At 44.0% G+C, this 16,801-nt stretch overlaps 1 protein-coding gene and 1 long non-coding RNA gene across 3 annotated transcripts in view; both read left to right on the forward strand.

The window, feature by feature from the left end:
* The window catches only part of CAMTA1 (calmodulin binding transcription activator 1), a 1,254,390-nt gene that overhangs the window by 953,829 nt on the left and 283,760 nt on the right, over positions 1-16,801 (forward strand). The window lies entirely within an intron of this gene.
* Positions 1,545-4,860, forward strand: LOC108783788. Its single transcript, XR_001941032.1, has 3 exons — positions 1,545-1,556; positions 2,088-2,091; positions 4,768-4,860. It is a non-coding gene; the product is annotated as an uncharacterized LOC108783788 (long non-coding RNA).

The following is a 16,801-nucleotide window of genomic DNA, read 5'->3' on the forward strand; positions in this document are numbered from 1 at the left end:
AAAAAAATAATTCCAGGTGGTCCTGCCATAAAGGTCCTTGTTCAGGCACTTCCTGTTACAGGGTGACAACGCTCTGTCTCCATCTCTCAGTTGCTGAATATCATATGCGCCCTCGGGGATGTCAGGGGCCGCAGTTGTGGCCCTTAATATCTCAGGAGTTAGCCTCTGGCCATCTCAAGCAGCTTATCAGCAGGCTCTGACACTTCTCGGTAGCATTAAATATACTAAATATTATGTACACCATCCCTGGGGATGTCAGGGGCTGCAGTTGTGGCCCCTTATATCTCGTGAGTTGACCACCACCGGTGTAATGTGTTTTAAAACAGTCTTGTAGTCTCCATTGGAAGCTAGGGTTGCCACCTTTTCTTCAAGAGAAACCCGAACACTCTAGCGACGCATGGACATTTTTTTCGTAGGAGTCATGGCTTATTCATATGTAAATAGCACCACCCATTTATATGTAAGTATCACAGTTGAGACTATTTTCAGTGGGGGGTCAGTAGCCCATATCTTAATTTTAGTTGCCCCTGTCTGCCTGATATCTTGTGTACGGGTTCCTGCTGCCATGAAACCCGGACGCAGCATTCAAAACCCGGACTGTCTGGGCGAATCCTGGACAGGTGGCAACCCTATTGGAAGCCCATGTGACAGGGTGACAACACAGGAGTGCAAGCGAGAGATGGAGACAGAGCGTTGTCAGCCTTGTGTTGCCATTAAAGCAAGTGCTTCTACTACTGGCTGCTGAGACCCAAAGGCCACACTATAAGTACCTAAGGTCTGCCTGCGGCCCTCGGGTCACAGGTTGGGCACCAGGGCATTACATACTGTTGTCACAATCAGTAAACCAACTTGAGAATTGCCATGGACGGCATGTAGACAAGAAGTGGCTTCAGAGAGGCTGCAGGAGATTAGCAGAACTGAACAACAAAAGATAAAATAAAGGTGAAACGGTATTTTCCTTAAAAGATAACAATTGTTTGTGATACAAAGTAATTTATCAAAATAAATGTCAGTCGATTCGGGGTTACGACTTTTTTAAAAACCCGAGTGAAGAGTGATTAGAGTATTTCATTTTTTGTTTTTAGGCATAGAAAGGTTGATCAGCGTGACCTTGGAAGCCCGATGTTGCTCTGGAATAATAGCCCATCCTGATTTGCCTTCTCCGTCTGATGAAAGCGGGCACTTTAAGAGGTGGCCGCGTGCGGTACTTGGATGGCGTGCAGTAATGCCCGCTGTTTGTCACTTCATCTTCAGCTCTGTCATTATTCTAAGGTCAAGTTCAGCCGATGTCAGGAAGTGATTTTCAGAAGCTCAAAACAGATCACCCACTGTGCTGTTTCTTCCATGCCAACGTGATGCCAATTAATTAGACCAGCAAATAAGAAAAAAAAAAAAGCAGTGATTTGTGTTGTTTGAAAAAAAGTTTACTATGTGACCCGGCAGAAAAACTACAGAATAAAGATCTGTATTAACCTTAAAGAGTCACCAGACCATTCATTTCAACCACAATATTCCCATTAGAGTATATGTACATTTGTTTTTTTTATGCATGTTATGTGCATAACAGTCCTAAGACTGTTTCTGGTCACCACCATCTTGGATGTGATGTCAGCAGCCCCAGCAAACTCACAGCTGTCACCTAACTGGCAATCTATAGCAGCAGCAAGCAACCTTAAAGGAGAACTATGAGGTGAGTGATTTTCACTCATCCTCATAGTTCTAGATGCTAGTTTGTGTCCTCCCGTTACCCTAAGGAGAACTATGGGGAAAAGCCCTAACCCCATAGTTCTCCTTTAACACTCCCACTGTGGTGAAACTACAAATCCTACCATGCCTACCTCTTCTCTATAGTATTCCCCTTCTCACCTCCCCAGGGGCGTTCCTATCCTTTTTGAGTCCAGGGGGGTGGGATTGCTGGTGGTGCACATGCTCAGAGTGGGCGAGGTGCTGGTGGAGAGTGCTGCCGCCGCCCACGAGTGACACCGCTGTTCTCTGGGTGGCATCCCATCCAGCTCCTGGCAACCAGTGATGTCACTGGTTTCCAGCCCTAGGAGAGCATTCCAGGTTGCTAAAAGCTGGGCGGGGAGATGTGTATTGCCCTTACACATCTCCCTGCCTGGCTGTTAGCAACCTGGAATGGCCTTGGCCAGAAAGGGGGTGGCAGGCACACTACAAACATTGTGCAGCAGAGAGCCGCTCTGCTTGCCGTCCCAGTCCCCCCATGTGACCCTAAAAGATGTCGCCTAGAGGCAACAGCCTCAGGGTAGGGATGGCAGTGTACCTCCCCCAGTAGCTACATAAAAGGTTATGTTGGGAGGTGAGGGGAGAGGAAGAGGAGTTGGGCCAGCACAGACAGTAAATAGACCACCCAGAAGAGGAGAGGGCTATGAACTACACGGGGGGCTGTGCTAAGGAATTGACTCTCCTTGGTTGGTCACAAGTGCACTGGCACATCAATAAAAATAATTTATGCAAATGAAAAACGCTGCAAGTAAACATTTAGGGTACTAGATTTTTCTGGGCTTTTACCTGGAAATGTTTACGTTTCTATTTATTTCTTTACTTTTTAAAATATTTATCTTATTATTTTTTACTTTTTGACCTGCAGGCTGCATACAAGTGATCTCGGCGACATCGGCGAGATCACTTGTACAAAACGAGCAGCGGCTTCCCTGCTCGACATTTAGCTCTGCTTCCCCGAAGCTAAGGTTGCCACCTTTTCATCAAGCGAAACCCGAACACTTTAGCGACACGTGGACATTTTTGTATTCATATATTCGTATTCATATGTATTCATATGTAAATTGGCGTCACCAATTCATATGTAAATATCACAGTTGAGACTATTTTCAGTGGGGGGCCAGTAGCTCCTATCTCAATTTTGGTTGCCCCTTTCTGCCTGACATCTTGTGTCCGGGTTTCTGCTGCCATGGAAAGCATTCAAAACCCGGACTGTCTGGGTTAATCCTGGACAGGTGGCAACCCTACCCGAAGCAGGGCTACATATAGAAAAAAATTACCCACCCAGCGCCCGGAACTGAATGTCCTGGGTGTTGGGCAACAGGCATCCACACCCCTGCTGCCCATCTACTGCCTGCTGCCCCGAGGCCAGGCCTTGGTGGCCTTGTGGGAAATCCGGCCCTGCAGGGGATCAGTCTGGAAACAGAGGGCACATGGGTGAAATGGGCCTTAATTGTATTTTAATTTTTCCGAAGCATAACAAATTGCCAAATTTTTCATAAATTCCTTTCATCGTTTGCATGTCAAAGCTGCTATTCTCCTCCAGGATCAGCCACTTCCTGTCCAGTGATGGCATCACATCACCAGCACCATAGACATGCAGACGGAGCCTGGCGACGACCTGTGCTGATTATCTATGGGCCCCTTAAGACATTTATTTTTTTCAAGAATTGGAGAACCGGCTCCGCACCCAGAAATAGGTTAATTAAACCGGGCCAAAAAAAACCAAAACAGATTCCCCCAAGGCTCCGTCACATTTGCTGCTGCTGAGTAAACAGCAGATGTCTCTGTTGCACAGCAGCTGCCTGTCTCTCCTCCTCCTCGCTCGGGCACATTACTGTACATCAAGAGGATAAGTACTGGTAACGAAGCCCTTTCAGGAGAGAGAAATAGGTTAATAGCATTGTTTATACGTCGGCCGGCCAGAGCCGCTGTAATGTTACTCTTAAGGCTGGAGAAAAACCCCGCTAACCGCATTATACGCTTCACACGCTTTTACGAAGAGATCTTTTAAAAAGTTGCAAGATAGACAAAGAGCTAAGAGTCACCATATCGTCGCACTTAACCTGTTCCATATACAGCACCCGGCGAGGAGATAATAGGATTTTAGAAGAGGAATGCATAGTGCTTTCCTACGTATTTACTATGGTCGGAACTAAAAAAAAAAAAATGCAGTTTTAAAAATCGTTTTCTTGTCGCTTTTTTAGGTAGATGAGAAATGTAGCAACATATTTCAGGTAGTCTTTAATCCAGACACTAGGTGGAGCTGTAGTCTTCTGTTTACATATGTAGCATTGTATCGCTCACATCTGTGCTGAAAGAAGCCCATTGTTCATCACTTTAATGTTTACTAAATTGGCCCTCCTATGTATGCATGTGAGATAGGGACTGTGACGGACTGAATCGTCACTGGGGCTGTTGGAGGAGCCTGGGGGCTAGCCTCCTTCCTACTGACTACGGACCTAGGGCTGCAGAGATTTATTGCCCCAGAGAACTTTGTTTGCTGTGTGTGTTTTCCTGTTTAATATTTTATCTAGAGAGAGAACTTTTCACCATTTGACTTGATTTGAACCATCCGGACTTCCATCTTGTTTGGATATCATCTCTGCTAAACATATTTGTGAAGACAGCATGCTGTCTGGAGGGGCCATTGTTTGGGATTATGGAATCAAGCTCTTATCTAATTAAGGACATTCGTTAGATTCAAAGAGTGTCTGTGCTTAAGGAATTCTAATGCGGCACCCGGCTGTCTAGGGGAGGGGATTGTTTAATGTAACACACTAGACTCGTATCTGATTCTCTGAGATATAAACTCTATGTGCTTTCTTCAATAAACTAGTTCTTGGTTTACACTTCAACATTGGTGTTGTCCGATGTTTGAGGGGTTTAGCTTTTTGTCCTGATATATTGGTTCCGTCCAATAATTAGGCAGGTTTGGGCTGAGGACACTGGAATTCTGGTTCCAGTGGAGAGGAAGCTGATTTCTGAAGGAGGGACCCAGTCTGGGTACCTGGCGGTCCGTCACAGGGACCTTAGATTGTATGCTCCTTGGGGGCAGGGACTGATGTGATTGTGCACTGTGTACAGCGCTGCATACATTTTCAGCGCTATATAAATACCTGTAATTGTTGATCCAGGGAAAATAATTGTTGATCCAGGTAATATCAGATTGCCTTATGGGATCAGAAAGGAAATTTTTCCCCTGTTGGAGCAAATTGAACCGTGCTTTATAGGGGTTTTTTTTTTTTGCCTTCCTCTGGATCAACATTGGGTAATTGTGGGCATAGTGTTCTGTTTAGGCTTTTCTTCTCTTCCTCTTTTTTTCTTTGTATCTCTATAGGTTGGACTCGATGGTGTCTTTTTTCAACCTGACTAACTATGTAACTATGTAATAAGCAAAATCAAAGGGGTTGTTCCTGTTTTAAGGATAGTGTGTATAATCATACTAATCATTCCAATATGCGCCTGGTGCAGATGGGCCAACTCAATGAGACATCACAGCAGTCATACCATCCTTTGGCTCAGTGTTAGGTTCCAGTTAGACAAAGTGAACCTCAAACCAAGCTGCTCTGCTGTCACGTTAGCAAACCCATAGTGTTACAGGAATCCTTTGTCATGTATTAAAGTGTAACTAAAGCCAAAAGGTTGTTTTTTTTTTTGTTTTTTTTACTTACTAGGAGGGTATGCTGAAAGAAGCCCATTGTTCATCACTTCAATGTCTATCTAAAATCAAAGGGGTTATTCCTTATTTTTGGATAGTGTGTAGCTATATTATGCGCCCGGGTAGCTGTGCTAACTCAATGAGTCATCACAGCAGTGGCTCATCCTTTGGCTCAGTATGAGGTTTCATTTAGACAAAGGGAGTCTCAAAGCAAGCTGCGCTGGTGCCACGTCAGCTAGCACATAGTGCTCTGGAAATCCTTTGCCGTGTATTAAAGGGTTATTAAACCCTCAGCGTTTTTTGGATATAGCTACTGCTAGCAAGCAGTAGATATATGCAAAAACTTTTTTTTTTAAACAAAACCTTTTGAAGCAGGTTTAAACTTACCGGTGTCTTCGCTGCTCGCTCCTGTCCAAACATCTGAAGAGTCTCGGGCGGCCACAAAGGATCTTGGGGCGGGCGTATGCGCACTTCAGATGTTCGGCCGGGAGTCGAGGAGAGACACAATGTAAGTCTATGGAGCAGCGTGCACTCACACAGACTCTGTGGCACATCAGAAAAAAGGAGGACAGAGTAGTAAGTGCTGGATCGGAGACAAACTACATCTAAAAACTACAGTAAGGAAGAAGATGATCGGATTAAGAGGCATGATTTAATGTAAGTCCCTACACTAACATTGGGGGGAGGGAAAAAAATATCCTTTAAAGGAGAACTATGGGGTTAGGGCTTTTCCCCATAGTTCTCCTTAGGCTAACGGGAGGACACAAACTAGCGTCCTCCCGTCACCCTAAGCTCAGTATACCGCGAGGTACAGCTCGCGGTATACTGAGACGCAGCAGCTGAAGCGGATCCCGACAATTATGTCTGGATCTGCCCAGCTGCGTGAGTGACAGCTGGCTCTGCCTATCTAGAGGCAGAGCCAGCTGTACCGGCCCCCTCCCCGTCCGTTCCGCCAGTCCGGTATGTGTTCGCTCACCTCCCGATCTACTGAGCCGACCTGTGACAGTCTCATTGTCACAGGTCGGCTAGAACTATGAGGTGAGTGAAAAGCACTCACCTCATAGTTCTCCTTTAATGTCACTTTAACTTGTAACTAAAGCCAAAAGGGATAGAGTGGCAAATGGAGAGAACCCCTGTTAGGTTTTTATTGTCTGTAACTCCATTTGGGAGGCTCACACTTTCTATTTGTCCTCGATCATTAGCGCTGAGACAAAAATGTAATTAACATGTTTCGGTGATATCTGTGTGTAATTTAAGGTCAACTGTCCATTCTAGATAAAATAATAAAATCAATAAAAAAAGGAAGCCTTGAGAGGATACAGGAAGCGTCATCTTCCACACTCTATCCAAAGCAAACATAAATCTGTCCTTAAACGTAATTTTAAGAGCAGCAATGCTCAATACATTATAGCGCCCAATCAGACTCCTCCTTCTATCACCTGTCACAGTGAAAGGTGAATTCTGATTGGTCACTCCAGGTTCCTGGACTTTGCTTGTTACTCTTCACCTTACTGAATAAACATATTTACATTCGCAATGATAGAGGGTGGTGGGGAATTCCTTGGCTCATTTAGAGGTAAACATGGGTTAATTTCTACTCTAAGCCTGTAGGAGGACATCCCCAGAGACTGAACTAATGAAACTGCTGGTGCTAGTTGCAAAACAGATAAATCAATGCTTCAGTTCACCTCGTGTGAGAGGAATGGCCGACTGTTGCCTAGCAATATAAAGAACAAAGGAGGTGAGCAGGTTCTGCATGGAGGAGGTAGTAGGGGGCAAGCAGGTTCTGCATGGGAGAGGTAGTAGGGGGAGAGCAGGTTCTGCATGGGAGAGGTAGTAGGGGGCGAGCAGGTTCTGCATGGGAGAGGTAGTAGGGGGCGAGCACGTTCTGCATGGGGGAGGTAGTAGGAGGCGAGCAGGTCCTGCTTGGGAGAGGTAGTAGGGGGCGAGCACGTTCTGCATGGGGGAGGTAGTAGGAGGCGAGCAGGTCCTGCTTGGGAGAGGTAGTAGGGGGCAAGCAGGTTCTGCATGGGCGAGGTAGTAGGGGGCAAAGCAGGTTCTGCATGGGAGAGGTAGTAGGGGGCAAGCAGGTTATGTATGTGAGAGGTAGTAGGGGGCGAGCAGGTTCTGCATGGGAGAGGTATTTGAGGCAAGCAGGTTCTTCATGGGGGAAGTAGTAGGGGGCAAGCAGGTTCCGCAGGATAAAGCATTGATGGGGTCGCACCATCTAGAGGCAGGTCACATCGGACTTTTCCACTTCTACGAGGCATGAGCAGCCTGGAGACCCAGTAGGCAAATTGATTAGCCGTAGCTTCCAGGCAAGATCCGGAGAGTTCCTGGCTATGCCAATCACCAAGTATTGTGAGTTACAGTGGCGCCTTTTCCCATGAGAGTTCAATTGAACTTTAATTAATTCACTTTAATTTAGAGAATTTCTATAGCCATTTTTTATGTTTTAGATTAGAGTTGGGAGAGGTTAGGCGCTGTAGTTAGCCAAATTCAACTGGACTTGTTCTGCAATGTTGAAGATGTTTCCGCATTCCTCCAAGCAGCTTCCTCATTTCCAATAATTGCCAGGAACTTACCCCCGAACAGAAAAGTGGCTCCAAACACTAAACCAGAGGAACTTTTTTCAGCCATGTCACCCGGTACAGGTTTCCTTTAACGAAAAACTCAAGTTCATGATTAACCTTATTTCTCAAAATAACCCTCCAACGCAATGATTTGGGAGTTTTCCGTAACTCGCTGCTATTACAATACTAAACCAGCTATAACAATTTTGCCCAGAAAATGCTTTTATAATGGCAGTATAAATTTAACTTCAGAATAACACACTTTGTTTTCTTCAAATGTATTCAGTTATAGCTGTTTTCAATACATTTGCATAAAAACACTTTAGAAGACTTTCAGATTAAAACATAAAGTTTTATATTGTTTTCTTGGGTGGTTGAAACACACGTGTTTATTTCTATAGAGGATGATTAAGCTTTAAAGGACTTGATTAGAGCCTAACAAATGTGTTTGTTGTTTTTTTGTTAGGTCCCACCTACTTAGTTGACGCAAAATAATTTCTAGTACATACTACGTAGCATAAAATGTAATCCTTTTTTTTAAATGAAGATACATTTAAAAAAAAATTATATAAAATAAAAATAAATATATAAGCATAGGTTACTTTTAAGTGGAATACAGTGGTACCTCGGTTCATGAACGCTTCTGTTCGCGAACAGGAAGTTTGGCAAAATTTTGCTTCCGTTCACGAACTCTGCTTCGGGTGACGAATACAACCACAGCCATTTTCCCTGCTCTGAGACATGGTCATGGCTTCCTCTAGTTGAGATCACGGTCTGATTACAGTTTGATTCGGTTCACGTCCAAATCGGTTCGCGACCAGAATCGCGAAACGAATTAAGTTTGTGAACCGAGGTACCGCTGTATATCTACAATGTTATACTTGAACTTTGTATTTTAGTGTTGGATGGTGTGGTAAAGTGTTAGAACCCCTGTTGGGTGCATGTTACTGTCTGTATCTCACCTGTGGAGAGTCACCAGTCACTATTTGCTTTGGTGACCACTGTGAAAGCATAGCAAAGTGCAATATTTTAAGCCCGCGACACACTGCACGCAAAGCAGCATGGAGCAAAGGGAACCGGCGGCGCGCGTATAAACTCGCGCGTCAGGATGCAAAGTCCATTGAGTTGTTACGTGTGAGCCAATTGGTTGAAGATAAAGTCTTTCACCTGGCTGCGCTCAGCTACTCAAGCTCTCGCACACTGCATGCGAACGTCCTCGCCTCGCAGCTTTGCTTTGCTGCTTGCAGCTCTGCACGCAGTGTGTCATGGGCTTTACAGTTGTCACAGAAAGCAATCTCTAGATTCAGACAGAAGCAGATTAGTTGGAAGACTGTTCCATAGTTTCAGAGCTCTGACAGTAAAGAACTCTTTCTGTAGTCAGAAGCTACAAAGTTCCTTTGACCTAGTTTACAAAAAAACAAAACTCTTTAGATTATTTACAAAATCAGTGGACTAAAGGTTTGCTCCAGTCCAATTACAGAGACCTAGTTATTCCCCCATTGGTAGCCGCCATCTTGCCTTTTGCATTGCATGAATAGTTAGGTGAACTTAAGCTGTTAATCATCACCAACACATCAAAGACACCTCTCTGCCCTTCCTGTTACAGACATGTGTAACTGCTCTCAGCGTATGCCAGGAAGGGGAATGGGATGGATGGGTGGTGGAGGGAAGGGGGGGTAGAGATGAAGATAAGAACTTACTAAATGACTTTTGACTAAAACTAATGTGTATATCAGTAAATGTTCTACTTATCCTGCTCAGCCTATGCATGTAGCAGAAAGTAGGAGTGCATATGAAACAGCTAAAGTGAATTGTAATGGTTCCGCTTAGGGAATGCAATGGTTCACTTTAAAGTCCAACTCTGGGCTAATTTTTTTTATATATTAGTATCTTCCAAGAGTAGTAAAAAAAAAAAGCTTCCAGTGCAATACATACCTAATGTTCAGCGCTGTCTCCTGCAGTGCCTCATCTCCACCACAAGATGTCCTCAGTCTTCCGGCTCGAATGGTGCCAAGAGAGTAGCGCTGATATGACTTCAGTGCTTCTCTCGGCTTCGGGGCCACCCACCGCTAGCGGAAAATTTTAAGAGGAAGAGGACCCTGCTCGTCATAAGAATGGCCTGAAGACATCTGAAAATTGGAGCATAAAATAAAAACACACCAGGAGAAGAAAATAGGTCAATATGGTGGGGATCACTGAGTTACACTTTAAATAGGCTTATATATAAAGAGAAAGGAACAGTAACAGTGTGGCCCAACTAAGCAGTGCAAATTCTACATATACAGCGGCCCCCTGTACATACATAATTAAACTTAAACTTTTTTTTTTTTTTAATGTTAACTTTTAGATCTTCAAAATGGGATGGTAGATTGCTGTGAAACGTAATGGTCTTTGGACAAACCAATATGTATAAATCTGCGCAATATCCACACATTTTGAAACAAAATCATGTTTTCCACTGAAACGCGTTTTATTAATCACAGTTTTACGATCGGAAAATAATATGATGCGCGGTGTAAGCATAAAGTGTCGTTAAGCAGATGCTGAGACCCTTTCTGTAGGCTAATTATCTGCCTTGTTTTACACCCGCAGCACGCACAGCACAGACTCCGATCGTGGGTTGCATAACGAAAGTGCGCCAGCAATTCCCAGCACATAGATGGAGCAAGTGACTTTACAACACCTAGAAATAGCAGCCGCTCTAATGGATTTGGAAGACACTTCCGGCGTGATTTTGGAAGCCCAATCTTTTTTTTTTTTGAAGGATACGTTCTTTAAATGGTTATGTGTTTCGAGGGGTTTTTGAGGAGAGAGGTTTTTTTTTTTAATTTTCTGTCCACAGCATACACTTGTTGCTGACACAGGCAAAGCTGCCCTTTTTTTGCAGCACGTCACCACATTTTTGTACAATAAAGTACTACATATTTATTCCCCTTGCTGCCAAGGCTACTATTAAATTTAGGTAAATTTAGGGGCGGTGACATCACGATTTGTCCCTCAGCCAATCAGACAACGTCTTGTTGTAACAACTCTGCTATGCAAGCCTAGGATCACAACTGCGGAGAGGGAACCTCACGGTCTATTCAGTAAGTGGTCTCGGCTTTTAACTCTCTCAGCAATTTAGAGAAGTGTTTGAGACCTGGCACATCATACAGAACCATGGTATCAAGGGTTGTAATTTACTAGAGGTGACAGGGTTAACTTGTGGAAGACACCCGGTGGTGAAGTATGGTACTGAGCTCTACTGCTTAATCCACTACTCCCAACTAGGATAAATGAGGCAATTCACAGATGGTATATGGAACAGGTACTAATGCAAGTTGTATACAAGGTTGTGCCTTAGAGAGTCAAGTATTATCAATGAATAATGTTACTTGGTGATAGTAAATGATCTAACAGTCAATATTCACACTGTTGCTTATATATGATTTGACTAGTCCCGGTTAAGCAATCACATTCGTTATGGGTAATGGGAGTATAGTCCCAGATACTTGCGGTTATGAAGCCTGCTGCTGATGTCACTCCTAGTGGGTCTTTGGCTGAGTGATGCTTGGCTCCCGGGTGTCAGTCCTCCTGTGTTGGGTGGTTAGGGAATCGAGGCTCCTTCAGAGTGGGGTTTTAGCTGCGCTGCTATGGGTCCGCCTGATCGGTCTGCGGTTGCAGAGCGTGAATCTTCGGCGTTCACTGTTGCAAACAGTAGGACGCCGAACATTCGTGTGGCCGCGTCTTAAGAGGCCTCCTGCGTCTGCGCCAGGAGGAGCCACGAGCCGACGTGCGCATGCTCCGCGGGGGGCAGCCCTGGCCCGTTGTGCGCATGCGCGGCCTCGTATCTTGATTCCGGGAAGGGACACGGTGAGTCTCTTACACTTGTATTCATTTATAGAAATAGGAGGTGTTCTCTGAATGGCCACTGTGTCAACCGAGCACCCCGTGTTTTCACAGCACAGTAGCGGCATCCAGAAGATCATGGCCAGCAGTGTAGTAGCTCCAACTACTATAGTGCATTACAGGACCCCAGCAGCTGATCAGGTAAGGCATTTGCTTTCTTACATAGGGCCAAGTTGCAAACTAATGCATGCATGGGGTTCAGCCTTAAAGTAGAAGTGAACCCAACCACTCATATAAGCTTTGATGATAATATCACTTGCAAAGCCTTTGCTTAGTTTAATCAATAGCTTGCATGAAAATAACAGCTAGCGATACTGATATCAAGGTTCTTGTTTGATAACTTTTCATTATGTGTGACAAAGCTCTGCCCCGTCTCCTACAACCTACTACCTGTAAGGTACCCTGTTCCAAAGGTAACTTTAAGCTTTGCTGATGCCCATTGCCCAGGCATATTCCACTGTTGTCACCAAAAAAAGGCCTGTGATAAAACAATTGCATCCTGCAATAATTAGGCAATATGCCCTGTGAAAAAACACATGAAGCCTGTTATCATCATTGTGGTGTAAAGAAGGTGTAAAGAGACTGCAGGACTCCAGTAGCATTAAAATGTAACAAAGGATGAAAATAGTAAAAACCTTTCCCTCCCACCACCCCCAAGATACACAGCATTTTACTACCTACATGACATTCAGTAAGGGTTTACATCACCTTCATTGATCTGCCAGTGCTTACAAGCCCTACACCAGTTTCTCCCTATGTGGTTTATTGGCAGTACTCCTTATGCCTTCCCCATCAGAGATAATGTGTATTGTCAATATGGCTGCTGTGACGTCACCCTTTTATAGTTAGGGGGCTGACTTATCGTCAGTGATAAAGCCTGATGAAGGGACCCTGTGTGGTCCCAAAAACGCTTGTTTTTCATATGACAAAAAACTTCAATAAATGAAGCTTTTGCTATCTTAAAAGGACTGGTGTGCAGGTGACAGTTCTACAATTCTGCTGACTTATTGGTACTTCTAAGCCAGCTGACCTAGGTTCAAAGACCAGGCAGTGCATTATGGTCACAAAGAATTTGGCCTAATGAATTCCAGCATCAGTTCACCGCGATCGCAAACCTTGAACATGCAGATTTTGCTTGGTAACTGCGATCTCGAATCTTATCCCAAAATGAGTTCTAGTTTAGGAAACGACAATGGTGTTCCGGCACTTTGCAGAGTTTCCCTTTAAAGCTGCTGTGTAATACGAGCAGATGCACAGCGAGAGGAAAGTCCAAGAAAACAAATAGATGGCAATTAATAGATTTGTAAGCAGAAGTAAATATTGATTAGTTGTGAATCACACTGAGCCGTAAGAACTTAAAGAATATTTTCTCATTAGAGCAGAACCATCTGCATTGTTTTATAGTAAACTTACTGATAGACTGTCATTAAATTAGGTGTTTTTCTTGCTAATAGCACAATATCCTCCCATCCAATGTATATTTTTTCTACTTAAAGGGCCCTCTAACTTTGGAGAATACAATTTGCTGCAAAAGTAGCATTTTTTAAGGTTTTAGTGTATTTTGGATGGTTAATGCTCGGTTCCACTTTCAATATGGATCAAGCACCCATACCAGCTAGCCCCACTTTGCAAGGGTAAATGTCTTCTATCTAGTGTATGGCTGCTGAAAAGAGGTTAAGTTGTAGAAGGATTTGGCATCGCAAAGATGACAACAGAGTTGCTGTGTAACAGTTGATGCTTGGAGTGCTGCTAGGTTCATATTTTTCCAAGAGAGCCATGAACAGAAATAGTGGCGTGCTTCAAGTGCCATAGTGCAATAAGGGCATGGCTTAAAAAATTGAAGCAAGGGTTAAGGTGAAAATATGGACTTGATGTTAAGGGCTGTAGCTAAATAGTAAATGAGGAAAACCTGCACACATATCAGACTACATGTGGCTTCCAGAACAATTGGATACCATTATGCTCCCACTAAACTCCTGCAAACCCCTCATGCACCCAACAAACCACTGCTGGTCCCTCAAGTGGTCACTACATCACTGCAACTCTTCACAAAGCTACCAGATGACTGCAGATCTCTCTTGAATTCACCAGACCACTGTAAACACCATCTTGTATCTACCAGACCACTGCAAATACCATTGTGCACCAACTAGACCAATGTGGACTCCTTGTGTGGACCCCTTGTGTGGCCACCAGACCACTGCAGATCACTCATATGGCCATTAGATCACTGTAGCTCATCACAAAGCTACCTGATGACTGCAGACCTCTCATAGAGCCACCAAACCACTGCTGAACCCATCATATATCTACCAGATTACTGCAGACCCTAGTAAAGACACCGGACCAATAATTAAAAACATTAATTATCCACCTTACCTATGCACACCCCCATCATACATCCTCAAACGACCGCAGCATACCATCACAAAGCCTCCAACCTTTATGCAGTCAATGGATGTTAACAGAGGAGTGTTGTATATTCAGGATTGTCCACCTCCCCACCCTCCATCTTTGCAGTATTGTTATTTGTAGGTGCACTTTAAAGGTTACAATAACTCAAAAGTATTGCATTTATGGACACCATTGGAGCAGAGACCCCCTAGGTTCTTAGATCTATCCTTCACTTCAGTGGTGAAATCTTTCCCCCAGCTATTCCCATGCCTCCAATACAATGCCATAAATGAGAATCTCCTTCAATTTGCTGCAAACTCTACTGTTATATCCCAGAAGAAAAAAAATTATTCATCCCATAGGTTCATACAATGTATTCAGATGCATATATTTTATTTTCACATGAACTGTAATCTTTATATCTTGATATATATATTTTTTCTAATTCGGGTTTGCTGATGTAGGCGGGGCTAAGCATAAATCAAGTTTTTGAGCTCCCAGCATGTAAGGCTTGCACTGTGCCACCATGTTTGGGTGGCCTTTTTGCTCTGTTCACACAAGGACTGCACGCGTGCCCATTTAAAAAAAAAAAGCAGGCAGGGCCAGGATACAACAAACTGAAGAAGAATCCAAAAGAGCGAATGAACGGTAAATATATTTAACAGAGGAAGCGGAGAAAGCACAGCAGACCTGTAACAGGTATAAAACATTTTAAATAAGGTGAATTTGGCCTTCAGAAGCGAGGAAAAATATCCATCTGAAGTGAGATCTTCCCAGTTGGTTAGCCGAGGTGACATGTGCATAGATTTGATATACAGCACCATTTAATACCTTTCAATACTGCAGTGTTCATATGTGCATAGCATGGCCTTGAGCAGGAAGCTGTATAGTTTTAATGCGCTCTCACAGTGGGGCTTACTGTACGTTCGTACGGAGACATCTGTTAGGGAGGGTAACAGATGCATTCATTTATTCTTCGAGCAGGGAACGCAGGAGCTCAATAATGTATTTTTTGTGGGGATGAATAAGTTGATATTCAGGCTTAGAAAATAACAACAGCTTTAAATGATGAACACACACCATAGCTGCTTGTTTTACTGCTCTAAAATGGACCCTCTGGTAACTCTGCAAGTCAAATACAATCCTCACGTGTTACAATATACTTCAAGATTACCAATAATAAATAAAAAAAAAGTAGAGTTAAATCCAAATGCATCAAAGATAGAATGTATATTCTTTTGCCGGAGTTTAGTTTATTGTAGGGGTCAGGACATGATTCTGGGTGTTGGCTGCTGCCTTTCTGATCACCATAATGCACGAATGGGCGAACAGCTTAAAAGTGTGCACCATTTAAGGTATTTTGTTTTAAGGTCAAATTTAATTTAATGCAATACTGCATTATGGTCAGTAGATGGAGCTGAGGAGCATAGGAAAGAAGCATTTATTTCATACACCCTTGCTCCATCTAGTGGCCATAATGAGGTATTACATTACATTACATTCAACCGGAAAATAAACTATAATAAAACCATTTGTTTTGGCCTTTGTTCATAAAGAACAAAGATTCACAGGCAGCATGGCATCTCTGAATTGTACACAACTAGACCTCTTAGCATCAGCCACCCAACATCCTCCTATAAAGTGAACGCATTCTTACTGGCCTCATAGTCAGGAAGTTGAATCTTTAGCAGTGATCAGGATTAAGGATGGGCTGAACGTTCGAGTCGAACATAGGTTCGACTCGAACATTGCATGTTCTAGCGTTCGCCGAACATTATGGGATGTCCGCGGTCTGTTCGACCGCGGCACATCCCACAATGCACTGCGCCGTCCGAAACGGCAATTGGCTACAGTCTTGCACCTGACCTGCGGTCAGGTGCAAGACTGTGCCAATCAGGGCTCAGTACAAATATAGAGCCATGATTGGGCAAAGTCACGATGACTCTGCCCAATCATGTCTCACAGCTAAGTCCCTGCAGCACACTATATAAGGCTGCTGATACCGCGGCCCTAAGTAGTGTAGATTTCTTTATTTTTTTAGCTTCTTTATTTTTTTTAATTGTTTTTTAATTCTTTTAATTTTTTTTGTAATGCTGTAATTTTTTTTTTTTTTTACTTAACTTTATTGCTATAACACAGGATCAGAAGGGCACACAGAAGAGACTTTTCTGCCTGACAAAGGAAACTGTGGACCTCTTGTGGTTCTGGGTTTAGGGTGTGGCTCTTTAGGCCTCATTCATATAAGAATCCTGGGAAGGACAGGTGCTGCGTGTGATTAGTACGCAGCCCCTGTCCTTCTCTATGGGACTACGCGGCCGTACGCCGACCTGCGCTCACCTGCCCAGCACGTTCGTGTGGGTGTCCGTACTCGTACCCTGAGAGCATGGATCCTGTCTGCGTCCGAGCTGGGACACCTGCACCCGTACGGACCTGCACTTGAGGTGTGCGTAGGGCAGCGTACGACCGCGTAGTCCCATAGAAAAGGATAGCGGTTGCGTACTGATCACACACAGCACCTGTCCTTCCCGGGAGCTGCCAGCCGTGC

Source organism: Nanorana parkeri, unplaced genomic scaffold (assembly GCF_000935625.1).
Source record: "Nanorana parkeri isolate BGI_ZX_2015 unplaced genomic scaffold, ASM93562v1 scaffold5, whole genome shotgun sequence".
Taxonomy (NCBI): Eukaryota; Metazoa; Chordata; class Amphibia; order Anura; family Dicroglossidae; genus Nanorana; species Nanorana parkeri.